The 25,246-nt window shown below is 32.0% G+C and overlaps 1 protein-coding gene across 2 annotated transcripts in view; it reads right to left on the minus strand.

The window, feature by feature from the left end:
- The window catches only part of LOC106474852 (synaptotagmin-7-like), a 69,479-nt gene that overhangs the window by 23,170 nt on the left and 21,063 nt on the right, over positions 1-25,246 (minus strand). Inside the window, exon 2 of one of the 2 annotated variants that reach the window (XM_022380096.1) lies at positions 621-699. The exons of the other annotated variant lie outside the window; for it this stretch is intronic. The gene's annotated coding sequence lies outside the window, so the exon portion shown is untranslated. The remainder of the gene's footprint in view (positions 1-620; positions 700-25,246) is intronic. 2 annotated transcript variants of the gene reach the window in all.

Raw genomic sequence — 25,246 nt, forward strand, 5'->3', positions numbered from 1 at the left:
ATTACACAATTAAAATTCCATGGTGACCCATTCATTATTTAAAAATTTTAACAGCCTATACATTTCCCAAAATTAAAAGAAAGACACAAATATTATTATGGCGACTGAGGATATTTACGTAACAAATATTCATTAGGCTCAACGAAACTTTGTCCTAATATCACTATATTCAACATACAGGCAGGCAACAGTTAATATCTAATATGACCTTTATTGTTATACACTTTTTAATGGCATCATAAAAGATTATGTATAAATGAATTTGATAATTCCTAAAACATTTTAGCTCTTTGAGCTGAAATTCGGTATTGACAATAACGTGAAATATCTGCTAAAATTTTGAATATAAATTTTCATATCTATTAGTTGAATATGATACTGAGAAATGTTTGTTCATAGTGAGAATTACACTACACAGGTAACATATAATAAATGTAGTAGTAATTAAAACTTTTGTCTTCCTGAACAGTATTCATCATTTTCTACCTTTTTTTCTTTTCAAAACATGAGTTAACTTAAAATTGTACAAATAAAGGTCACATCATTTAGGCACTTACCATTATCCAATGAGAAAATCAGAATAAGAAAAAAATATAAGCAAGTCTTCTATTATTACGCACCCAAAATCCTGCTATACGTCCTAACCACTAACCCATCTGGATTTCGTTATAAAACAACACGTCAGCTAGACTCAAACTCCTGAAACCACATTACAAAGAATTAAACACTTACCGATGTTTATGCTTGGTCAGAAAACAACACATGCCAACAGACTTTAATCATCACTTTCTTTAAACATTCCGTTAAACACTTGCCAGTGTTTATGTATGGCTAAAAAATATAGCTAGTCTTCAATCATCACGTCCTTAATTCACGATGATATTCGCTAAATACGCTTACCTGTGTTTAGGTTTTGTTAAAAAACAACAGCTAGTCTTTGGACATCATGTCCTTAAATCACGCTGCTATCTGCTAAATATACTTACCGGTGTTTATGTTTTATTAAAAAACAACAGTTAGCCTTCAATCATCACGTCTTTAAATCACGCTGCTATCTGCTAAATGCACTTACTGGTGTTTAGGTTTTGTTAAAAAAACAACAGCTAGCCTTCAGACATCATATCCTTAAATCACGATGTTATTCGCTAAGTACACTTACGGTGTTTATGTGGGTGTTAAAAAACAACAGTTAGCCTTCAATCATCACGTCTTTAAGTCATGCTGCTATCTGCTAAATACACGTACCGGTGTTTATGTGGGTGTTAAAAAAACAACAGCTAGCCTTCAATCATCACGTCTATAAGTCATGCTGCTATCTGCTAAATACACTTACTGGTGTTTAGGTTTTGTTTAAAAACAGCAACTAAACTTAAATCATCCCTTTCTTAAAACCAGAGTTGTCACAATTTCCTATTGGAATTCATTTCTCATACGTTATCAGCGAATCGGTCTTGATATCTAGTCACCATGGCAACCTTCAGTAGGAAAGAACTCGGAATGAATACTTGTAATTAAATTCGCTAAAATCTTTAAAAACAATTCACGAATTCGAAGAAAACATCTGAAACTCAGTCAAACGATTACATTTGTGTAAACTCCTCAGGCAAACTTAGTTACAATGGTAATATTTTCTCTATCAAAGTTTGGTACCCCCTTTTCTTTTCTAGTAAATGACCTAGCGATAAGCAAATAAATTACGTTAAGTACTTCCCCAATAATGAGCAGGATAATTATGTATATTATAAGTAAAACGTGTTTCAAGTATGGTGTAACCCAGCTAGCCTGATGCCCTCTCTCACTGAATAGAAAGTAGTAGCATTTAGTTGAAAAGCTCTTATGCAATCTTCTTACTGGAAACGCATAATGGGCCAGTAAAGTGGGTGCAGTTAAAACAGTTACTAGTCCTGTTGTCATGTGATGCGACTTTCATCACCTAACAGATAACTAACCAGTTTCTTTTTTATACGAATGACTGTAAAAATAACATAATAAAATGATCATGTAAACGTTTTATCACTGACTAAGCCGTTTGTTTTATATTTTTTATTATTTGTAATAAATTTTTATATACATCATTCTTTTATTTCAATAATTAGATGCTTATTAAATTTTATATATTTTTAGATACTTTTAGTTGGTAGAGCGAAATTTTGTACCGTTACGTGTTTGTGTTATTTCAAAGACGTTTTAAATGTTCAGATACGTATAATCACTACCATTCCTTACAGAAAAAGTTCAAAAACAATATTGTATGAAAATTAATGTTTAATATATATAACGTATATTTTCCAAAATTCAGCGTTTTACCTTCAAAAATCATCTTCGTGTTTAATTTTAGATTATTTCTGATTGCCTTAAAAGGAACAGGTGTTATAATAAGGAGTGTGTCATGTCGTGCTAAGATACAACAAAAAACAATAATAACAACACCGTTATTTAATATTACTAACACAAGGTAGGCTCGATATAGACTCATGCATGAAATAAAAAACAATGAAACCGAGTAAAGCGGAAATAAGTAATGAATCAAAGCAGAAATAAATAACGAATCAAAGCAAAAATAAATACTTAATCAAAGCAGAAATAAGTAGCAAATTAAAGAAGAAATAAATAGTGAATCAACGAAGAAATAAGTGGAGAATCAAAGCAGAAATAAGTGGTGAATCAATGAAGATATATGTACTGAATAAAAAGAGAAATAAGTGTAGAATCAAATAAAATATATGTACTGAATAAAAAGAGAAATAAGTGGAGAATCAAATAAAATATATGTACTGAATAAAAAGAGAAATAAGTGAAGAATCAAAGCAGAATAAAGTAACGAGTTAAAGCATAAATAAGTAGTGAATCAAAGAACAAGTAAGAAATAAATCAGAGCAGGAATAAATAGAGAATCATTTGTTTGTTTGTTTGTAATTAAGCACAAAGCTACATAATTGGCTATCTGTGCTCTGCCCACCACGGGTATTGAAATCCAGATTCTAGAGTTGTAAGTCCGCAGAAATACTGCTGTGCCACTGGGGGGCAAATAAAGAATCAAAGGAGAAATAAGTAGTAAGTTAAAGCAGAAATAAGTTGCGAATTAAGGTAGAAGTAGTGAATTAAAGCAAAAATAAGTTATAAAGACAATGTTTTTAAACTCTTGTAAAAAAGCAACCGGAAAACCAGAGCCAGGCTAATTGTCTATATAGCCATATTAGAAATGTTGTGCAATCTGAACCTCATCTTCACAGTCACAGGAAACGCGGGCGCACGCGTAAGCGCACACACACACACATATTCTTATATGTATGTTTGTTATGTTGGTTACGAATACCTCACGAAAACTCCCTGCACACCGTAGTAAATCTTCTCTGCAATTCAGGTTTTCTAAACCTGTACAGTATGATAGTACGTTAACATGTTAAACTACAAAATTATGCCAAAATACAAAGATGTTTACACCTACATGAGGATTATATTTATCTAAAAAATACTGAAACTTTATTTGAGAAAGAAAGTTTATGTGAGCCACGCAACTTGCCGACGTGGAAGACAAACAGGATCAATCTATTGACTGGGAAGACAAACAACAGGAACAACCAACTGACTTGGAAGACATAACAAAAACTGCCTACTGATGTGGAAGCCCAACAACAGGAATAACCTACTGAAAAGGTAAACAAACAATAGGAACAACCTATTGACATGGAAGACAAACAATAGAAACAGCACACTGACAGGGAAGACAAACAACAGGATTGCGTTTTCTATCCTTAGTCGAAGTCATAAAAGATAAATTCATTTGATGAAAGCAATAAAACCTACTATAAAAGAAAATGTTATTTTATCATAGCTTAAATTCTTCATTTCAACGAAATATCGAATTTCTGTACATAAATAAACGAAGCCGTTTTAGACCTTTCAAGTCAATAAGACATAACGTTTATGGGCAAATGTTCTACTAAAAAAGAGGTGTATTTCAATTGATCTTCAAGTGCCACTTTTAATGGTTCAGGGTAATATTTTATGCACATCTTTTATATAAAGAAAAAACATTTCTGATAAAAGATTATTTCAAGATTAATTAGAAAAAAGTTAACCTAACAGCACTAAATTATTTGAATGAAAAGCAAAAGATCTTTCTCTGTTACGACAGCGGAAATCACGTGACTCTGGTAACACGTGATGAATTTCTGGAATGATCATGAATTATCGGGTAAGCCCGAATTTGTTCGAAACGCCCTCTTTTTTAGTATATAAGACTGGCAGAGAAAGCCTGGAAAAATGAATGTATGATAAAGCGAACAGTAGTCCCGGTACGTTTCGGGCGAAGTTATCGAGATTGTGAATCACTGTGGTTTATAGCGTGAATTATAAAAGTTGTTAAGTTTAAAGTGACGAGAAACGTACTGATTTTGAAATTATTGTGTACTAAAAGTTTGTATCGAGGAATAATAAACGGGTTTAATCAAGAAAGGACTTGTATCACTGAAGTTCCTCGGGAAAGAAATTCTACCGGAAATTAACAAACAAGCAGATACGTAACACTTCCTAATAAGAATCCTAACGTAAACCACCAAGAAAATTAAGAGCAGTGACTACTACTAGGCCTAACATTTATTATCTTTCTCAAACTAAACTACAAATGCCTTTTTTTCTATTCCTTTTAATTTGTACATAACAGATTTAAGACAAGCAAAGTGAAGAAACGGTGTTTTGGATCTTTCTCCAGCAGGTCATTGCCCATGTGGTCTTTCATCCGATACTAACTCACCTGCTGGGATGAACGATAACAGATAAAATCCATCTGAAAAGCTAGTACAATAACTTTAAAGTTACGGTTTTGAATAAGGAAAACACGTAAAGCATTAGAAACCTGCAGGCCTATTTATGATGCTAAACCGCATACTTACTTCTAGAGTGATACAAACAGTCAGAAGAATATCACACTCGCCCCCCACAAAATCTTACATCTAATATTTCGCTTAAATTTATAGCTTTCACTGTCAACTTGTTTTAGCAAACTTGCTCACTTTCGATGTATGAAGACAACATTAGTAATTTTGCATATAAAACATGCTTGTGAAACGCTATACAACAAGCTCGTTTACTCCTTATAAGTCAGTGCACATACGCCAACAGTCAAGTCTTCGTTGTTCCGTTCTTACAATATATGCGTCGTTAAGTTTGACAACAACTTAATTTATATGTAAAGTTTCTTTGACCTATAGCCGTAACTTAGCAACAAGAAAAACGATACCTAAGCGTCTTTACACGATACCAACGTGACGTTCTGTTGCCAATGGTAACGAAAGTAATTGGTGTAGAAGACAAGGTGACATTTTCTACAGACTTTTAAAAGATTTAACCACACCTCACAAGTCACCCCAAGCGTTACAGATTACAAAATATTCCACCGTAACTTAGAAGCGAACCATTAGCAAACGTGGACGTACTTGAATTATAATAAAGTCGTTATATATGTCTGTATATTACATTATCTAATTACACACTCTCAACAAGCGACTTGGTATATTACACTCAATATATATGTATAAGGTGCAGTTAGTATTCACTCCTTCATGTAGTTGAGATTATATTAAAACATTTGCCTGGTAGAGGTGTTATTTTTAACTTTATGACAACATCATATTGTAGAATATGAAACGGTGCTTGTAATAATTCCTAGAAATGTTAACACTTTTTCGGGCTATTACTAACGATTTTAAATATATAAATTGTTAAACGAGCCAATCACACTAATCTAATACAATCACTCAACAAACACACACATATACACGTTCGTTAAATGTTTGCTTTACGCAACACTTAAAGAAGAGCGTAAGGGTGGAATTAAAATATTAAGTAAGGAATATGTACTATAAAGAAAACCAACTCTTACAATAACGCCGCTTATTAACAATGGCGTATCTTAAAAATACGCTACTTATTAAAAGTGAGGTATTCAAATGTCATCATGGCAATTGTTATAAAAAACAATTATAACTCGAGTACAAAGCACTTTTTTATCTTTTCGTTTATTAGTTGGGTTAACGGTAAGCTTATGGACTTAGAACACCAATATTTGGGATTCGATTCCCCACAGTGAGAGATCACAGATAGCCTATAATGTGTTTTTGCGCTAAAATAACCAAATTTATGGCAGGAGTTCATATACAATAAAAATAGACCTATAGCTAGAGAGAGCAACATATGCATAGTATTTGTGCAGTGGTTCAGTGGCAAATCTGAAGGCTTATTACACTTACATCCGGTTTCGATATCAGTGGTTAGTAGAGCACCGATAGTTTATTGTGAAGTTTGCACTAAACAACAAACAAATATAAAATTGTGTAAAATATAGCGCATACATAAATTAATACAATTCATTAGTAATGTAACAAAATCGGCGTATAAGAGCACCATAAACAGTTATAATCACGATGTTAGAAAAACACGTAGGTTCAAGAAGTATTGAGAGAAGTGAATAAAACTCTATAATTCGAATGCCTTCGAAAGGTGGACCTTTCTTCTTCAGGGGCAAACAGTTTGACCCTGAAAAAGAAAGGTCCACCTTTTGAAAGCACTCGGGTTATAGGGTTTTATTCATTTTTATAAACAGTTATAAAATATTTCTAAAATAGTTTAAAACCTATCAAAATATGTTATACTTCTCGAGCAACGTATATTAATATACACAGTACGTTTGACATTAAATAACGTATTTCAAACATATAAGAATTTTCTTCTACATACATTCAAACACATGTATAAATATGCACACTTTTTTCTACATTAAACATCTGTGTACTGCAGTGAATATAGTTGGATATGTTAGATTTTATACGAACGAAAAAATTCAAACTTTGTGAGTACAGAATTGGACTAAATAGCTTAAGGTTGGGTTACAAAACTTGAGCTTTGTAGATATTTTAAATTAAACCTCTTCATAACTTAGCACAATAACATAACTTTATTCATAATGTTTTTAATTTTTTTTATACAGGACTCTGCACTTAGTCACAATTTCAGATGTACAACAGGATGTACCTAACATTGAATTAAGATAATCCTCCCCTTAGTGAGGCATAAATGATCACGAGAACTAATCCAGTTCTTGATATGTAGTCAGTTATTTCAATTAATTATTTATTAAGTTGTAGCAACTGTCTGGCGTGTTGATAATATGTATAGATAGAGACGTGGGATACCTTGGTTTCCCGTTCTTTAAATGAGATTAATCTGCAACGTTTTGGTGAAACTTAGAAGAGAATATAACCAGAAGCGGAATTTTGAGATTTTCTCGATGATAGTTTGGTGAAGTTTGTGTGATTCTTCAGCAGCTTTTCAAATGGATATTTCGTTACCTATTGTATGGCCTTATTAACATAAAAATATGTATATGAAACAAAGTATTGTTCTGTTAAGGGAAAATGTTTCAATTTCTTACAGTCAGGCATATTCACATTTCATTTAGAAAATACAATACTTCCTATTAAAGTGGTCATGTGGGTATACCTTAGAACTTATAGAAAATGTATTTTAGTATTTTCTCCTATTGGAGCTGTGAAGCAATATCACAAACTCTACAACTGTCTTTATATAACATATATCGAATGGTTTCTTAAACGTTTTAAAGCACGTGAAGAGCGCATTAGAAATTAGTCTTAAAAGTACTATTCTATCAACTGCTGTAAAAATAGCTGGGAATGCTGAGCGTTATAACTGACATCTCTTTAGTTCAACAAAATGTTTTATTACATTCTTACTTTAAAACCGCTGGTAGTGTTATCAAAGTGAACATATAATATCAAAATTGAGATACAAATACGTTTGTATATATAAGGCACAACGTTGCTAATACTTATTACAATAATAAAAATATTAGAACAATATTTTCTTATTGCTGTAATGACTCTTATAAAGTTCATATTTAAAGAAACACGATAACATTTGAAAGAACCTATGATATTCTTTAGACGTCTACCAATCAACGACAATTCCTGTTTAATAATTAACTATGAACCAAGAAAAGTAATAACCAGTTTTCGGGAATCTTTTTTGATCTCATCAATTCTCTGAGGACAAACTCGATTTATTCCATCACACTTTTGAAAAAAGACAGTGAATTATGTTGAGTTTCCAACACTACTTTTTCTGTTATCTCTGTGTTTTTAATGAGTTCTTTCAGTACTAGTTCTATCCTTTGATGATTGATATGTCAGTGATCTTTTATGTAAACCTGGGATCGTTTTATGCCACTTTGTTGTTCAATTAAAATGTTTAAGCCTTTATTTCGTTACCAGTAAATAAACAGAAAACATTTGGAATGTAATAATGGAAGAGATAGATGATTATTTACGAAAAATACAAATTCTGTTACCGAAGTTAAAGGAGTGGATGTTTCTATTATCTTTCCAAAGCCTAAAGGGCTGTACACAATGAGTTAAGATAAACTGAAGTTTTTTTGGTTGTTACTAATGGCGAGTTGGATTTATAATTCAGAATGATGAATGCTCAATGGAGAAAACTTTCATGAAAGAAAGCGGCAAAATAACGCCATCTGTTGATGACCTATTTAATAAGTTTTGGCTAATCATCATTAGTCACAGGAGTAGTATAGGTGAACATAATTTAATCACAGACATTCTACACGTTCGATTTAACAAAGGATGTGAATCACTACTTTCGTATGATGTTAACATGACAAAAACACGGTGCTTATATAAAACACAAAAACATCGTGTAAGATTTGAAATTATTTAACATCGGCTTTGTTTAATTAGGGAATTAACGAAACCATCTTAATGCTAAAAACATCTAAAATCTAAGCATACACACAGTTGACGTGCAGGAAATAAGAAGTAAGCATCCATTACATTAATAGCATACCACAGAGAAATCCATTTGTAAGTATCAAACTACGTAATATTCCCACACAATACTTACAGTAAATGACTAATGGCTAATTCAAGCGCAACAGCTAAAGAAGTGGGCGGAAAAACTAACTTATGCGTCATATTTTATGTAAACCACCTACAATCAAGAACAGTTTGAGGCTTCAACATCAGTAAAGGAATAAACAAATATGATATAGTTGTCATATATATATATTAGAAATCTTAACAACCTTTTTACAAAATAATGAACAAAAATTTAAAAATTGAAGGTAGTTTATACAGAAAACATCTAACTTTGTCGGTTATAATCCCATATAAGGAACGTGAATGCACTGATGCCTGGAAATCCTCACGTTCAAAGGTTCCGACCATAGAACGCTTCTTTTAATTCGCTTTAGTAAATTTTTTGTAACCACAAACGCGACTCTTTACTGTAATTATATTTAATAAAATAATTTTTGTAAGGATTGTTTTTATAAATACTGATAGTTATCTAAATATTGAATATTAAATATTAAAATTGATGATCACATTATTTTCGCGCCTCTGAACACAGTCAGTGCATATTATTAACTTGGGTTAATTTTACGGCTAAGTCTGTATTAACAACTAATATTTAAAAGAGCAAAACTGAAGAAAATCTTATTCAGTAACCTATATTATTTTAGAAGGTTTAAAGACCAAGATTGAAGATAGTGGTTTGTTTGTTACACAATGGGCAATCTGTGCTTTGCTCACCACGGGTATCGAAACCCGGTTTCTAGCATTGTAAGTCCGCAGATATACCGCTGTGCCACTGGGGGGCGAAGAAGATAGTAGTAAAGATATAATACTATACTCTTAGTAGTTAATGTTATATTCAATAAACTTTTATAAATACAATATCGGTAATTTGAACTATTTACAAAGCTCAAATAGTACTTTGAAAAAGGAGCTCTTACGTTAAGACAAAACCTACTAAAGTTCAGTTTTAACGGAATATTTGGAAACATTATATGATATGTTTTAATGTCTAAGAACTACACAATAGAATTCTTAAAATGGCAATTACTTATGCTCGTAGCTATTTACAGATATCAAGAAACCATTCAAAGTTAAATTTCCAAATAAAGAAAGACTGGAATAAACAGAGGACAAATAGTTCCAGTTTTACTTAACCCAGGCAATAACAGAAAACTGTGTGCAGAAAAAAGTAATACGGTTTTGAAGAGTACAATTAACATAGATTCTCAATAAATAAAACATAAATTTTGTTTGAAAGGATCGAAAACTATGTCAGTAAAATCGCATGAACATCATCTATAAGTTCAAATATCCAGAAAATTAATATCGATGTGATGAAATGTCTGGATTAAGGATATCGCTATAACCAAACGTCTAGATGAATGTTACCATTGATATTAAACCTAAAGAAGAATAAAAAAAGAACTTGATGAGCACCACAGCATAACCAAACTTTTATAAGAAGGTTACCAATAATATTAATAACCTTGATGATTAATATTAATGTGACCAAAGAATGGAAGAAAAAAAGAATAAAATTTTCGAAAACGATATATTGTAAAATTCATCTTTACATTTTGATATAGAGATTTATTCAATAGATAGAGTAAAATGATATAAATAATAGTGACTCAAGATTAAAAAAACAAGTCACTTAATGGTGTAAAGCAATTAGATAAGAAGTGGTGTTATGAAAAATAACTTTCTAAAGGACAACTGATACACTCCCACCCCTCAATGCCTTGATGGTGTAAAAATATAAATTGGAAGAGGTATTATTAAAAAACAAGCTTTTTAAGAACAACTGATACAGTCCTACCTCTCACACGCTAAATGATGTAAAGCAATTAGAAGAAGTGGTGTTACGAAAAATAACCTTGATAATGACAAATGATACAGTCCCATCCCTCATACCGGCCCGGCATGGCCAGGTGGTTAAGGCACTCGACTCGCAATCTGAGGGTCGCGGGTTCGAATCCCTGTCACACCAAACATGCTCGCCTTTTCAGCCGTGGGGGCGTTATAATGTGACGGTCAATCCCACTATTCGTTGGTAAAAGAGTAGCCCAAGAGTTGGCGGTGGGTGGTGATGACTAGCTGCCTTCCTTCTAGTCTTACACTGCTAAATTAGGAACGGCTAGCGCAGATAGCCCTCGTGTAGCTTTGCGCGAAATTCAAAAACAAACAAACAAACCCATCCTCATAGACTTAATAGTGTAAAAATATAAATAGGAAGTGGTAATATGAAAACCAAGCATGTTGAGAACAACTGATACAGTCCCACCCTCACATCCTTTAATAATCAAATAGAAAGATATAGCTTTTACGAGCTCTACAACAGACAATTCCCGCTAGCCTTGAATGAGGAATATTTATAAAACAGTAGTGTAAGTAGTAAAAAAATATATATATTTACTATTAATTGTTAACAGAGCGCCTGCACGTAACCAGTTCCCCCAAAGTAAGAAGAAATCCAGAGATGTTGGAAGAGGGCATGAATGTATCCACTCCACGAGATGGATTCCAAAATTCAAAAGCAACAACGAGTTCGCATTATAAATAAAATTAACACAGTTTGATTTAGTCCTGGCACCAAATAGATGACTTCAGCTGACTGAAACATAAGTTACGTGAAATTAGTGGATAAGAAGAAAGAACAAAACTGGTACGAATTAAAATATTCTCAAACTAATTAAGACTTCACATTTTCCATTACATTTGAAAAGATAGAAACCAGATTAAAGTAATTCATTACAGATTTATCTAAGAAACAATAAACTTCAAACACTCTGTAAAGTAATTTATTACAGATTTATCTAATAATTTATCTTCAAACACTCTGTAAAGTAATTTATTACAGATTTATCTAAGAAACAATAAACTTCAAACACTCTGTAAAGTAATTTATTACAGATTTATCTAAGAAACACTAAAACTTCAAACACTCTGTAAAGTAATTTATTACAGATTTATCTAAGAAACACGAACACTTCAAATACTCTGTAAAGTAATTTATTACAGATCTTTCTAAGAAAAACTAACACTATTCAAAGTAATTGTATACAGACTTATCTAAGAAACACTAAAACTTCAAACACTCTGTAAAGTAATTTAATACAGATTTGTCTAAGAAACACTAAACTTCAAACACTCTTTCAGCTATTACACGAAAGCTCTTCTGTAAATCAATTTTCTAGAAACATCAAGGAACTAACAATGTTAACAATTGTCAAGTACGTTTTCTAAGTATTTTTACAGGCTTTTTTTTTTTAATTTAGTTAATTATAAGCGAGCTTCGAAAACAAAATATCGTTTATATGCGTTTAGAAATTATAGAATATAACCATAATGACATTGCTATAAAGTTCAAGTTAGTTCCTGCTAAAATGCTTTTGATCTAATAAAAATTCATGAATTTCTATGAAAAGCTGTCATAGTTCGAGGTTAGAGATTATAATCGCAACATTCAAGAATTTACATTCTATGCTACACAAACAGATTTTATAAGATTAAACACAGTCTAGCAATAAAGTATAATAACGACATTTGACGCAGTTTTCTGTGAGAGGCGGTGATTAAAGGCCGTCCGTCACAACTTTAACGCTGACGAGTAAGAAATAGTTACCCCCCAGTGGCCCAGCGGTATGTCTGCAGATTTACAACGCTAGAAACTGGGTTTCGATACCCGTGGTGGGCAGAGCACAGATAGCCCATTGTGCAGTTTTATGCTTAACAACAAACAAGCAAAGAAAAAACTGGTAATATTTAAAATAGTAAAATGTCAATGTGACACAGCTGTAAATAATACAAGACTTGTTTTTGTTTATTGATGAATTCTGACGTTACAGCTGTAGCTATACATTAAAAAGTGTTGTGAAGGTCACGGACATTGTTTATTATAATTTGTAACATTACATCTGTTGCTATACGCAAAATATTTACTAAAGGTCTCGGACACGGTTTATGTTTATTAGAACTTGTAACATTACATTCATTGCTATACGCTAAACTATTTTATACAAGTCACGGATAGTTAGGTTAATATGTTGATAAAAAAAATGTTATATTTATGATAAATTATTTAAAGATTTACTAACGAAGAGGTTAACCGTAAAAAATTAACCTTTGATTAAAACATGATGTTTACATAAATCAAAACTAAAAACTAATTCACTAATGAATATAGTTATCCACAAAACGAGCTTACTTATATTAAGTTCATATAACATGTTCTAATTAGCTAGATTTTAAAGCACCTGATTAAATCCTACGCATCAGATTTTTTTACCTAAATGGTAAATTATGCCTTTCCTTTATACTGTTCAGTAAAAGGCCTTGAATAAAATCTCACCTAGATAATATCAAGTTGATAACAAAGACAGATTGTCCCAAATAAAAGATTAATAAACCATTACATTATTCATGATGTTAAAATTTAAGTACTATCTCTTCAATAGTTGAAGTGGGGTTAATAACATCGCAAACTAAACATGTAATAAATGCTAACTTTTAGTTCTAAGCTGAAGATAACATTGACACACAAGTTTTTTGTTTTAATAGTGAATAAAAAACTGTTTCTGATCTACGATAGTTGAGGACTTAAAATAAAACCAACAACGACACATTCCAAGGAACGAAACGTTGAAATGTTTATGTCTTGAAGACTTTTCAGTTTTTGTTTCGTCTAAAATTAATGATTTTTCTCTCACACACAATGGTCACCTAACCACACTTCCTGAACGTTTGCATGCTGCAACGCATACGTGTTGAATATACTTCGATTCAGCCATTTCGAGCCGCTGTTACAGGCGTTCAACTGAAATGTCAACTTTAGGGTGTATTTTCCTATATATGTTTATTGTATTAAAACATTTGATTAAATCGTATAGATTTTTATCAAATTCAACACTGCTTAGAACAAAAATATATTATTTTATTCACTCATTTATTTTTTAAAAGTGCTAGACATCTTATAAACTTTAATTAATTGCAAATATCACAACCGCCATCTTTGGAGAATAATTTTTTATTGTATTACTTTTTAAAGGCTACGTGTTTTTTTTTGTTTTTTTTTCATTCGCTCAATTAAGCGGATTAGGATTTTAAAAATGAAGACTGTTCTGTACCAGTTTTCAAATTTGTATTCAAATATATGAATAAAAACCAGTGAAGTCCATCACTAATTGTGAACAAATAGGTTAATAAAAGAACAGTTAAGTCTATCACTTAATATTTCAAGCTTGATTATAACAATGCAACAAGTAAGTTTTGAGATTAATAAGTAATCTTTTACATCGGATTTGAGGACATAACTTTCACAAGTTACAATGGTGTGTAGCATTATGGACACTTAATAATTTCCTGTGCTTCTTTCGATCAATAACATCACGTTTTTAAAGCGTTTCGCTACAAGTTCTCTATACATAGAATGCAAAACGTATACAAGAAGGCCACTTAGGGTTGAGATTAATGCAATCAATCATTTAAGTCCACCTTAAGGGAATGAAAAATAACACAAAAGATGAGAGTTGTCGTAGTGTCGTAACCTATTGACAATCTTCTCTAGGAAAATGTTAATATATATTCATAAATGTTATACAGCTGTGGATTTCAATTATTTTCTCATTTACAAAAGTCTCAGGGGGCCATGCTAAGTTATAATCAAATCCACATGAAAGCCGAACAGTCGAGTTGTAATGGTGTTTTAATACTGAACAGTCGAGTTGTAATCGTGTTTTAATACTGAACAGTCGAGTTGTAATCGTGTTTTAACACTGAACAGTCGAGTTGTAATCGTGTTTTAACACTGAACAGTCGAGTTGTAATCGTGTTTTAATACTGAACAGTCGAGTTGTAATCGTGTTTTAATATTTATAAGTGTACGAGTAGAATCGAAAGCTGACGGGAAAATGTGGTTTAGCATACATTACCGGTATGGTCATTATTTGGTACAAACAATTTGTTACGTAATAAAACCATTTATTTTTTCATAATAAAACTTCACACAATACTAAACTCTGTTCTGCAATTCATCATTTGGGCTCCTAACCAGAGAAAATGTGATGCCACGTGTGGAATACATTTTGATTATACAATAAAACACTGAAAACAACAATTACTTTCGTTAATTATCTTAAGACATTAGTACTAGGCCTGTTATGGTTTATAACGTTCTTTATTCAGACCGTTAGGATTTTAAAGAAGCAGAAGAGCGTACAATAGTATTTCAACCACACTATGTTCTTCATATCTACTGTCAAGTGCTCATAAGGCCAGCTGAGACAAAAGAAACACAGTAGTAATCATAACATTATTTATACTAGTATGTTTTATATCATCTACTGAAAAAATACAAACTTCAAAATACACTGAAAACAATAGATTACATTTTTATTATACATTAGAATAAGGCATTCTAGTCAATTAGAGGAGTTGTATTGATTATTTTATCGCTGAGTGTGTACATGGGGAACCTGTTTCCTGTTCACAAGATGGTACACGCATGAAGTATGAATCAAAAGCTTGAACATTCCTACGAGAAACGAAGAAAAGATTGCAAATCATTGAACACAGTACAGAATGAGTGAATACCTTGTAGAAAGCCTAAGAACAGATAAACATAAAAGGCATAACGGGGAAAACGAAGCAATATATTGGTTACGTCACAAAAATGGTAGGTGCCAGACGGACGAAACTAATAACTACATTGTTAGTTAATTTGTTTTGTTTGTTAGGCTAAGTGTGCTGTGGCGATCACAGGTATTGAAACCTGGTTTTTAATGTCATAAGTCTCCAGAGTTACCGCTGAATCAATAGAGCCTTTGGAGCGTAACCTGAAGTGAATGAAGTAACACAAAGGAAATGATGGCTAGATTATCATAAAGTGAAATGGTTGGAGAAAGTTGAACATTTCCTAAACGGATTATTCTGACCTCACTAAACAGAAGGCATAACTACCTGAAAGGATAAATGGTATCATTAAAGAGAACGAATTTTTCAAATGATAGGAAGGAGGAAACACAAAATGCTCATGAAAAGTATCATTTTCAAGCACTGAAATGACAAAAAAGGTAAAAAGATAGATAAAAAAAATATCTGAAATTTGGGTTTGAACTAACAAAGTATCGACCAGCCTTGTAAATAAATTTGATTAAGACAGTTTTTATTATTCACATTTATATACATAAGATGTGTTTACCTGGAACAAAGAAGGTTAGAAACATATTTAAATTTATTCAAATACGAGAGTGATTTCCTGCCATATTATAAATATCTAATAAGAACGGGAAGCCACTAATTAATACCGTGAAAAACATCCCACAGATGGCAGAGTGGATAACATTAAAGATGAAACTCCTGAACAAATAAAAAAATCTACCGTTCTATTAGTAATTGCAAAATCGTTTTATTTGCATTTGATATATATTTTTACTACACTAGATTAATATGTTAGATAACACATTTTGAATTAAAACTCTTGCATATTTTATGTTCAGTTAAGACCGAACTTTAATCTAGCTAGGTCTAACTCAAACCATTAAAAATTTTTGAATTTCTCTTTTTCTCAACTAATACCTTAACTTAAAGGCCTAGGGTTATTAATCTTTCGTTTCATGACAGTCATTGTGATATTTAATATAGATTTAGATTAGCAAAAATATTTCAAACTTTACACATTATTTTTGAGTTGTTAAGGATCGATAATCTCTTGATTTTTAACGAGCCGAATGTCTATTGGAGAGAACAGGAAATAAAAAAAGACAGAATTAATAGAGAATAGTAATATCATTATAGTTTATTTGTTTAATGCAAAGTTTCACGGTTTATTGTCTGCGCTTTATTCTCCTGAGTGTTCAAACTCCGAATCTTATCGTTATAAGATATCAAACTTGCTGTTGTTCCGCAAGGCGAGACACTATCATTATTATTGTTTCTTTGATTCTACCGTATTAATTACTGTCGGCATAGTAGTTTCTCAATAACGCACGGTTTATCGTCAGTAATAGTCCTAGCAATATTTGACTTTAGTAGAATTTTAGGAAGGGTAGGTTCACAGGACTCTAAAATATTCCTGGATTTTGTCTATCTGGATTATTGCATTGAAAACATACTCCAACATCAGGCGATCACAATGATTGCGTTACAGTTCAAACCACAACAAGAAGAAGCTCGTTGACTGGAAATAAGTAGCAGCTACATTCGCTTGATGAACGCTTCAGTACAGAGACAAAAACATTTCAGTAATGCTTAGCAACGAGTTTTTTGTTTGTGTCGTAATTAAACAAGAAACAATAACCGGAGTCGATATCGACCACGTAACTGATAAACATGCTTACTATGGTCATTCAGCCATGATGAAGGAAAGTATATTTTCTGAAAATGCTCGAGTTATTAGCTTTCTTCTCTAAAGCTAGCGTATTTTGTTGATCCTGCGTGCTTTGGAATATTACGAGTATTAAAATACAACTTGGATATCAGTTCTAGGAAATGATTTGCGTTAGTTATCATATTCTGATGATTAGTAGATAGAGTATTTCTTGTTTACTTTGAGACACTTCCAAATGGCTTGTTTGATCTTTTTTTTCATTGTCTTATTATTTATAAATGTTACAAAATAACAGTTTTTATACTTTAATTCAAATGGAGCAATGAAATATCAACAAAGTAGTAATATAAAGTTTGGTATATTTAGTTTAAAAAGATCTAAGTAAAGTGAAATAGCCATATATTTGCGAAACCATTCAAAATACAAGTCTTAAGGTTTTCATTTATGAACCCCCTACAAAACTGATCTAGATAGAAATGCCACTGACTCTTATATAAATGTGATAATTACCGCAACAGCAAATATCAAGTTTTTAAAATTATTTTCCATTCTAATAAAAAACCAGATTACGCCTCTCAGTTTTTAAAAGCAGAACATCAAGGTGAGGAATGAAACGAATTTAATTAAAAATACAGGCATTTATTTATTTTAAATGTTTTGAAGTAATTTTTACATCTAAGTACCTTTTAATATTGTAACATTTTCTGGTAGAATAAACCACCATCATAGCCAGGCATATCGATATCAAAAATATATATATAATCTGTTGGCAGATAAAAATTCAGCAGGCGACACACTTAAAAGAACTGATAAATTCACATTTACATAACTATAAATGATACGTATTTATTCAAGTAATTTTCTTTAAATTACTTGTAAGTGATCTAGGTATACCGCACTTTTAATTGTGTCTGACTTGAAAGTGTGTTATCATCATGATTCTTATTCCTAGCTTCATCTTGTGTATACGTGATTTCTACCTACTCAAGCAGCCAATTGCAACCATATAGTAAACTTAGAAGAATTCCAGTATAAATCCAATCCTTGGTGATGTCTTGTGTGATTGTATAACAACAGCGATTTTTTTATTGATTTCCCAGCATATGCTTCATTTCCACTCCTGTTTGTGTTCATTTTATCCAGTCGAATCTGCTATGTATTGTGCATGGTATTTGATATCTTTCTACTTAAATCACTTTAGCTAAATATCAAAAACGAACCTCAACAGTCACCTTATTGATGTTATACATGTTGTTATAATCCCACTGTATACTCACTCTACAAATTTTGCAAGTATAAGTAATTTATGCTAATGATTGTTTTGGTATCTGAAATATCAACGAAGAGCAGTCATGTAATATATATGAGTGATATAAATATACAGTTTATTTGTGAGACTGGTTTTGCTTATTTGGTATTAAGCGCAAAGCTGCACAATGGGCTATCTGTGCTGTACCTAACGATGGTATCGAAACCTAATTGTTAACGTTAGAAGTCATCAGAATTACTACTGAGACACCGGGAAATTTGGGAGACTAGAATAAGGTTTACGGGTGGGATAATGATTAATGTTTACTTTGTCTATTTTTATTAGTAATAATTAAAGTATAGTTGTTTGATAAACATATTCGACAATTCAGTAACCAAGAATAGTATGGACAACTCTTGAAATGGTCTAAAATATAGCCTACTTTTGAAACTGGAATTTATTCTTAGTGCGACTACTCAAGTATATAGTTCAGTTTTGAGCTTTGAACAGTGGCCATAATTTGTCAATGTTATAAAAAATGCCACACATCATACAATAATAAGTATGAAAACCATTTATCTCAGATATAAACATGGAAGCATGACTTTCGTGTACCTAGAACACAAAATGTGGATAGTTAATAACTTGAAACATGTGGTGTGGTTTGATTATTGCGTTTCATCCCTTTCTATCCTAATGATAGAGTAAAAAATAAAATACATGAGACTTTTAACGTATTGTCCCCACAGTTAAAGCCACTGAAAGTGATGCAAATATATAGGAAATACACTCACGACAAGGTTTAAATTCTTTAATTCTTTAGAAAGGATAATAAAACGCAGAGTTTACCCAGAGTTATGGTCAATCATGTCTAACCCATAATACTGCATCTTTCCTATGACGAACAAATGCATTTCCAAGGAAATAATGCAATGACATAAGGTACTCATATCACCCGAAATTAGTTGAAAGACCATAATAATAACTTCGGTTATCCTTTTTTGGCTTCCCTAATCATCAGATCGCAATCAAATTGGGAATCTTTGGGATAAACTTGAACGTCCTATTTTCGGCGGATATCAGTAGCAAATCATACTTCTCGATGAATGGGTTACAATAGAACAATACATCTTCCAGCTACTTGCTAGGTCTATTATGCGCTGCGTCCATGGTATTATCGAATTGAAAGAGCTTTACCCGATATTAGGTCGGAGTCCCAGTAAAGTTCTCTATCCTTCTAGTATATTACGTGAAAGTTAGAACTGTATCGAACAAACTTGTAACTGTACGGCCCCTTCAGTGAATTAATTTTGTTTGTTGTTAAGCAAAAAGCTACACATTGGGCTATTTGTGCTGTGCCCGCCATGGGTATCGAAACCCGGTTTTTATTGTTATAAGCCTTCAGCCAGTTACTGAGCGTTAACTCTGAAAGATCATAACGCTAAAAACTGGTTTTCGATACTCGTGATGGACACAGAGCGATAGTCCATTGTGTAATGTTTTGGTTAACAATAAACAAACATACCTCTGAGCCAATGGAGTCCAGTGAATTAATAATCAGTAGAATGTATTTCAAATATCGCTGATGGCGAGAAAAGGTCCTATGTGGCTTAGCAAATTTCAGCTAAAGAAAAGTTCTTTGAATACTTGCATCTGAAGAATTTATCTTGCAGCCTTATTTTAACAAAATAAATAACATCTTTATTCATTACAGCTAGAATTTTTAAAATAAAATTATTTTATACAAACTGTGAATTTCACTTCTTATGACACAGAAGTAAAAAACACAAAGCGCTCTTCATCGTGGAATTAAAAGCCCAAACAAGGACACACTCTTGGTAAGCGGTTGAACCTCAAAACGATTTCTCTGTTAGTGTTCTCATATAGATTACAACCATGGAGTAATTATGGATACGTTTTTAAAAGTGTAAGAATTTGGTAGTTTCCTAAAGAACACTTTTTTGGAATCTTCGATTTTCAATATTTCGCTCTTCCCTCTCGTCGCATTTTTATGTTTATATAATACATGTTCATACGTTGCTGGTAATGAAAGCTTATAAATGCTATTTTCCATATAATAAAAAATTATTGAAACATATTTAAACAAATATAAATATGTATATACATGATTATGGAAACATTGGTTGGTTGTATGTATTGGAGCAAAACCATTAATTGGTACAGTAGACTGGTGTTCAACCGTAGGCTGGTTGAATATGTTAAAAATATCAGTTGGTTCAATAAACTGAAGCTAAATAATCATGCAGTTTTTTAATACTCTTGAGATAAACTGTATACTGGGAGGACATATTAGAATTAAACGTCCAGTTGTTTAAACACGCTAGAGCTAAACATTTTGTTTTGTAGAAATATTGAAGTTAGAGATAAACCACATATTGATAATATAGACTGGAACCAGGCCATCAGTTTATTGAATAAACTAGAGCTAAACGTTGTGTTTAGTGGAAACATTGGTATTAGAGATAAACCACATACTGTGAGGATATAGACTGGAACCATGCCATCAGTTGTTTGAATAAACTAGAGCTAAACGTTATGTTTAAGTGGAAACGTTGGTATTAGAGATGAACCACATACTGTGAAGATATAGACTGGAACCAGGCCATCAGTTGTTTAATGAGGTAGACCTAAAAGAAATATTAGAACTTAACCATACTTTTTTGACTACACTGAAGTTAAAGTTAATTTTTATGTTGTGAAAGTTATTGAACCTAAATATAACTCTTAGAAATTAACTTAACCATGTCGTGTTTGTTTAGATGAACTGAAGTTATCAGCTCGTGGATACATCATATCTTGAACATCGTCCCGATAAACTGAACTATAAGTACATTGTTACAAAATGTTCAGTTAGTTTCAGTACCATTGTATGTTTGTTGTTAAGCGCAAAGCTACACAATAGACTACAAGTAATGTGCCTACCACGGGTGTCGAACCCCGGTTTTTTAGCGTTATAAGTGTTCAGACTTACCGCTGAGCCAATGGGAGGCTCTGTACTTTGGAACTGAACGCCACTATTTATGCTACGTTTTTACTAAATATCTAGCTATTTCTGCACATTTGAAATGAACCTCAGTAGCTATAAGTACATTGTTACAAAACGTCCGGTTAGACCTGCACAATGAATTTGAATTATCGGTTTATTATATATATATCGTTTCTTATAATACTTTATTGAGTTCCTTGGAATTCAGTCATCAACTAACTCTATGCACTGTATAATCAGTTGGTCAAGTGCATTAGACGTCTGTATAATTTGCCTGCTGGTCTGACACGCGTATTTTCCGAGAAACGAACCAAGTCTTGTTTGTGAAACAAACGATTGTTTTTATTTAAATATTATCTTTGTGTTTAACGTGACATACTTTAGTTTTAGCAATGATTTACTTAGATAACAGTTATTTAATTTAAGCCAACACTGATTCAATAAATGTCGTAAATCATTTCACAAAGAAACAAAAACTATTGTGATCAAATTGCATTGAATTGTTAATTTAATTCATCCCATTTAACGATTTTTTCTTAGAGCTCGTTTATTTTAACTAGTAATCTCTGTATAAAAACGATAACTTATTTTTTGTAAGCGTTATCTTAACAGCGCTGTTTTAGTGAATGATGATTTAATTTTGCTAAGTGCTTTCTTAACAAACGATGATATAAAATCAGTAAGCGCTTACTTTTGGAACAAAGATTTAATTTAAGTAAACGCTTACTTAATGGACAATGAATTCAATTTATTTTTAGCAGCTTGTTTGCGAACGATGATTTACTTTCAATGAGCGCTGAATAAATCAACTGTGATTTTGTTTCAGTAAATCTTAACTCGGTGAATGATAGAAACACCTGTTTGATCGATGGTTTAATTCTATAATCTTCCAATCACCCATTGCTAATCTGTCGTATATAAACAAGCTTACAGTTCTTGGTGTGTTTTTTTTTTGTTTTTTTGGTGGGGGTGTTCTTTGTAGGTTTTTACGACTATTGGAAAATACTAACGCAAAACATAAAAGTGAAAAATGAATCACTTTATGATACAACAAAGAGGCGTACAAAATCACGTCATTGATCTTGTAATTTGTTGTGCTTTTTATCAACATACTATGAAAGCAAATCAGAACAAAAATGGAAAATTTTAGTTACTGACTTTGGCAAATGATTGCTGTTGAAGTCACAAAAGAGGACAATCAAACGTGAATCACTTGCTATTGATTTTCCCTTTCTCTCTTGGAAGCTTAGCAGTAAGCTTTATGGCTTACATAACACTAGAACTTGGAGTTCGATCCCGCGGCTGACACAGCTCAGAGAGCCCATTACGTAGTTTTTTACAAAAACAAATACCAACCTACCCACCACTAACTATCGTATTCAGAAGTATTTAATGAGAATATAATGCCCAAACATTTGTTTCACAAATAATCTTTCAGGGATAACTCGTCATAAGTGTAAAACATAAACATGTCACTTAATCAAAACCCCATATAAGTCTAGCTAACTCTTTTTCTCTCTCTCTTTCTCTCTGAGTTATACATTCAAAATACGTGTTAAAGGCAGACAAATATCCAATTGTTATATACTGAGTCCGATAATCTATATTTTCTTACGTATCAAATAAAAACCAGTATCAAAATATATCCAACATTTCTTCGGTTTATAGAATGATTAACACTGTGAAGAACATATATGAGTATGTTAACATGCTGTAAATAATCATTTATTCTTATCATGTTTTTCTCTATATATATGTATATCGCACATACACATAACTATTAACGTACACATTTGAGTTATATTATTCCCTTTGATGCATGTTAGTTTGTAATTGTTAAAGGCGTAGACACTAAATTGTATTCCATAACTCTTCCAAAATAATTACTTCAAATTTGTTAGTACATTAGGCTTTACTTGAAATTTTGAACGCAGTAAAGTTTATAGAGCATACTATTCATTGGAATGCTGTATGAGGCTCGTATGGCGCTGCTATAACAAAGCAATGGACATATTAAACATATAACAAAAACCTGTAAAGGAACGTTATCATGCATTTCAGTCCCGCGGCAGAATCCACTTGTAGAATCCACTACTATTCGAATCAAAATAATAATTTAAATGTAAATAGAGAAATATATATAACATGAATAATAAATGATTACCTGAATATCTTTAAAAACAATCGAATATTTAGATATTTTGCTTATTTTCAGAATTTTCTTCCAAAGCTACATAAAAGGCTATCTACGTATAGTCTTCCCTAAGCTTAAACTGATATAGTTTGTTTTTTGAATTCCCTACAAAGCTACTCGAGAGCTATCTATGCTAGATGTCTCTAATAGCTAGTCAATACAACTCACCTCCAACTCGGCTACTCTTTACCAACGAAAGTGGGATGTACCGTCACATTATAACGCCCTCACAGCTAAAGAACAAGCACGTTCCGTGAATGAATTCGAGCTCTAGCAGACTGCTAGTCGAGTGCCCTAGCAACGACGCCATGTCAGGCTCTGATAGATTAGAGATAAGCAGATACTCACAACACCCACCACCAACTCTTGGACTTCTTTTTCCTGTTTGAATATTAAGATTTAACCGCCACTTTTATATCATATCCACGGCAACGGGGCGCAAACCATGCATCATCCCTCAGATTCACAGTTCAGGAACGTTAACCACCAGCCACACCAGGTCTGAACGAAGTCGTACTGTTGACCTAGTCTGTATAGTAGTACAGACGTTTACACACTACACTTATTTTAAACAACAGGTACGCATATCCTTTTTAACGTATAAAGCTTTATTTTAATTATCATAATGTTACTAGATATTTTATGAAAAACTTTGAATTAAGCCAGCCACAAAGAAATTATCTTTTATAAACTGAAGTTCGTTCCTTTTGCAGATTTAATAATTGAAAACTAACCATTTGTTTGCTGAGGACGTTTTTATGATATCAAATGTAAAATTTTCAGTTTTCGTGAAATATTTGTAAACGTTTGAATAAGGATTCGGACAGCTACGTTCACGGTCTATACTTTGATATAAAGCAACTATTCGATTTTACTATCTGTTTGTTTGTTGTTGAGCACAAAGCTACACAATAGCCTATCCATACCGTGCCCACCACTCGTGTCAAACTCGGTTGTCAGCGTTATAAGTTTTCAGACTTACTGCTGGGTTGCTGGGAGCGTTCTTCTACATAAGTCTATCTTTGTTAAATCATTACATTATTTAAGTAATTAAAATATCTTTTTGTGTTAATAAACACTAAATTTAATATTGGAAAATATATTTTTTTTAAATGTGTAAATTTTATTTTATTATTAGAACAATTAATCTAAAAGCAATCACAATTTTGATTATAAATAAAAATTAATACAACAAAATAATTAAGATAATGCACGTTATTTATAAGGCAGACTTTAATCAATGCATGGCTAGGCCTATAATGCAAAAATAAATGGTTAAATCCGTAGATGAGAATAAATGGAGCATTTAAAATGTCGACTTTGTGTATTATACTACGGTATGCGAATGACAATATTTTGTTGATTACAGGCCCGGATTTAAAAACACATTTAAAAAACATCAACCTGAAAACTGTTGTTGCTGTTGTCGTCTTTCTTGTATTTTAGATTGCTTCAATGAGTTTCAGTTTATTAAACAAATTTGTTTATATAAAACATCATCATAAGACTGAGATCACAATTTATATTAACAGGTATTTTACTTCGTTGTAATGCCCGAAACTGTAATTCTTCCTGAATTTTATAA

The sequence above is a fragment of the Limulus polyphemus genome, unplaced genomic scaffold, assembly GCF_000517525.1.
Source record: "Limulus polyphemus unplaced genomic scaffold, Limulus_polyphemus-2.1.2 Scaffold143, whole genome shotgun sequence".
Taxonomy (NCBI): domain Eukaryota; kingdom Metazoa; phylum Arthropoda; class Merostomata; order Xiphosura; family Limulidae; genus Limulus; species Limulus polyphemus.